Here is a 4,175-nt window from a genome sequence, read left to right as displayed (position 1 = left end):
CCATGCACTACAGTTCACATAAGATGATTGTGAACATTCAAGAATCCCATAATAATGCATACTACTGCCTGTTCTTGAACTTCCTTCTTTGTGATTCACCAACAACATTCTTGTAAAATATACAATGAGTTTAGAAGAGTAGTACTCCAAGAATACAAGTGCCAAGTCCAAGAGAAGTGGAACAAGTGCAACGAAACTGAGCAAAACACTCAAAAACAAGAGACAGGAAAAATACCAATCTTAACTCATCCAAATACAATAATTCTCGAATCCATTTTGAAGAGAATTTAAATAGGAAGAGAATGCAAAAAGAATGAGGTCATTCCGAGTTCGGACAAAGAATTTACGACCAAAATACGTTTACCGAATATCGACGTCAAGTATGCATACGGGTTTGCAAACGAATTTTCAAGTCCGCGAACTTAAACCCCTGGATTTTGATTTTAAAAGATGTTATGCATACCTGGTAGGTGTACCATGAAGTCCAAACATCCCGAACTACTATTTTTAAACCTAAACGTTTAAGAACCTTAAACACATATCAATTTAGGTAGAAAAGAACGATAAGAAAGCTACGTGAATCATTATAAGTTCCCTAAACAAATAAAATCACAAATATTGCTCAAGTTTATAGACATACCTTTTTAGATGAATCCAATTGAATTCTACAGCTTTACTGAACATAATATGTGCGCCCCAATTTTCGTGCTTCCCTCACCGTATACATAGCAGGGCATTCCTTGGTGAGGATGCACTTACAACACAATCAAGTTGTGTTGGGGTGAACAATGTCTTGTTCGCCACAATTGACCTTTGGATTATCATGAAAGGGATCACTTTTAGAGCCTTTCACATCCAAATCCATTTTTCCAAAAAACTTGTTAAGTTTCAACATCATGGATACTGCCTTCTCCATAGTCATGGAATTTTCTGGAAGATCATTCCTTTTCACACTCAAAGCCTCATTAGCTTTATTTGGTACCCACTTCTGAGTGCGTTTAGGAACAACCAGAACCTTCTTCCCATTACTCTCTTCAAGATTTCTCGGAAGAGAATTGGATTGACTATTCTTTTTCAAGTTAGTCTTTCTCCAATTGGGAGCATCGGATGTTGTCTTCGTCTTTACGAAGTTATCCTTTTGATAACCATTACGATTGTGAAAAGGCTTCATATAACGTTTATAGGAAAATATAGGTTTATCACAGCAACGATTCCTTTGCCTAAATGTTGGAAAGTTACAACCTATAATGTTAAGGGGATTAGCCTTAGCATATGATCTTGGTTTCACAACTTCTTATGATGCCCAAACAAGAGCATCATGAAGTTTCTTATTCCTTATACGAAAACGACATCTCCTTTCCAGGTGACCTTTATTTCCGCAATAGTGGAAAACATAAGGAATGTTCTTACCTCGATATGTATGTGCTGACTTTGGAGGTTGATATTCTTTGCTCTTTCGAACCTTAATTGCCGGTGAAGGTATTTCACTTTTTCCATCAGCGGAAAACTTTTGTTGAGAAGAATCACTAGCCTTGAAATTTTTTACATCTTTGCTAATACTTGGAGCATCAATTCCCTTATAGCCCAATCCTCGTGTATCACGATGATTTTTACTTGCTCCTATCATAATGGTTAATTTTCTTGAACTAGTATTGAACTTTCAAGTCATCTTCCAACATCTTGATTTTATCAAGAGCAGCAGCTAAATCAGCCTCAAGGCGTTTTTCTCGAGCGAGACAAGCACTTTCTCTGTCATCAAAACTAATTTGTTGAGAGTTAAACCTTGCTTCAGATTCTGCAAGTTTTTCTTCCCACAAAAAGTACTTTTGATAAAGATTATCATATTCAAGTGACTTCATACATAGGTTTTCCTCAGAATCCTTGAGGATCGATTTGTTAGAACGATTCGAAAAATAAACACATGTGTAACATCTTCTCAATTTCTTGTTTTCTCGACAGAGAGGAGTCAGAAGAGGTGAGACATGAAAAGTTGTAATCTTATTCATCTTCCACGAATCCAAAAACTTAACATACTCTGAGACTTCCTCATCAACATCTCTATCAATATCTGAATCACCTTCATCAGAAAGTTCATCCAACTGTTCTTCTAGGAGAGTTTCTCAATCAACAGTTTTTACATCAAGAGAATGTTTAGATATTGACTTATATGTGATAGTTCTCTCAGGTGAATCCAAGCTTTTAGTTACATCTGGTAATTTCTGAACTGGTACGTTATTAGAGATAGACTCCTCCATAATCAGATCACTACAAACACATACTGATAAGGTCTTTAACGTGTTTGCCTGCTCTGATACCAATTCAAAAAGCGGGGGTCTAACAACACCACCCAATATTTCGCTTAGCAATTTGTATGGACTAACTCCGAAATACTTTCTAGAGAATCAACTAGACAGTCAGACTCAATCTAGGTAAAAGTATCTCAAGGAGTTAATATCTCTCTCCTTTTTTGATTTACTCGAGTCAATAGAAATCAGGGAGTCTTTAATCAAACACAAGCAATAACTTGGATGGTACCAAACACTAATATCCAAGGATCAAACAATGACAATCAACAACCAAAGGTTGTATTACTCTAATTGATGATCTAACGCACAACCTGTATTATTTCAATTATAAAGATAAAACAATATACTGCGGAAACTGAAATAACACAGGCACCAGAAATTTTGTTAACGAGGAAACCGCAAATGCGGAAAAAACCTGGGACCTAGTCCAGATTGAACACACACTGTATTAAGCCGCTACAGACACTAGCCTACTCCAAGATAACTTCGGACTGGACTGTAGTTGAACCCCAATCAGTCTCCCACTGATCCAAGGTACAATTGTATTCCCTACGCCTCTGATCCCAGCAGGATACTGCGCACTTGATTCCTTTAGCTGGTCTCACCCATAACTAAGAGTTTCTACGACCCAAAATCGCAGGCTTTGACAATAAAAAAATCTGTCTCACACAGACAAGTCTATCAAAGGATCAATCTGTCAACCACAGAAAAACCTTAAAGTTTTTGTTCCGTCTTTTGATAATAATCAAGGTGAACATGAACCAATTGATAATCCGGTCTTATATTCCCGAAGAACAGTCTAGATAAATCAATCACCTCACAACAATCTTAATCGTATGGTAGCAAAACAAGATGTTGCGGAATCACAAACAATGAGACGGAGATGTTTGTGACTACTTTTTATATCTTGCCTATCGGAGATATTAATCTCAAGCCAATCAATCTGATTGTACTCGTACGATAGAAGATGCAAGATCAGATGACACAACTACGATAAAAGTAGTATCGGTCTGGCTTCACAATCCCAATGAAGTCTTTAAGTCGTTAACCTGGTTTTAGAAGAAGAAAACCAAAGGTTAAAGGAGAAACGACTCTAGCACGCAAACTAGTATCACACGTGAGGTGTGGGGATTAGTTTTGCAGAGTTGCTAGATGTCCGCTTATATAGTCTTTCAAATCAGGGTTTCGCCTTGGTCACAAACCAAACAATATCCACCGTCAGATGAAAACCTGATTTAGATTCAATCTAATATTTCTCAACCGTTAGATCTAAAACTTAGCTTGTTATACACAAATGAAATGCACGCTTCTAGGTTTGTTAACCGTACCCAAACGTGTACATTGTTGGTTTAACAATAGTTAACCAAAAGGTTAGCCATATGACCATTTCATACCAACCATATTCTTCTTCACCATAACTAGTTCAAATGACTCAAATGAACTAGTTAGAGAGTTTTTCAATTGCAAGGAAATCTTATGTACTACACAAGACACAATTGAAGCAAAGATGATTTGATTCACTCGAATCGGTTCATGAACTTTATAGCCACGATATGCAATTTTCATTCCTTAGTCTTTATAAGTTTAAGTTCAGAAATCATCTTCCGATATATAACCTTCGCATACTAGGTTCGCGGACTTAAGCAACAAGCCAGAGTTTACAAACTTGACTAGCTTGTTCTTTGGTTGGTTGGGATAGAAGGTGGAGGTTACATTAAGAAAGACAACCATCGAATTTAACTGGGTGCATCAAAAAGGGCTACCTCTTGCAAAGTGTCATGTAATCTTTTGTTTCCTTTTGTTATGTATCAAAAGTATTTTCCTGCATTAAAAAAAAAAAAAAAAAAAAAAAAAAAAAAAAAAAAAAAA

Source organism: Papaver somniferum, chromosome 6, assembly GCF_003573695.1.
Source record: "Papaver somniferum cultivar HN1 chromosome 6, ASM357369v1, whole genome shotgun sequence".
In the NCBI taxonomy this organism is placed as follows: Eukaryota; Viridiplantae; Streptophyta; class Magnoliopsida; order Ranunculales; family Papaveraceae; genus Papaver; species Papaver somniferum.
Note: the sequence above shows the minus strand (reverse complement) of the source record.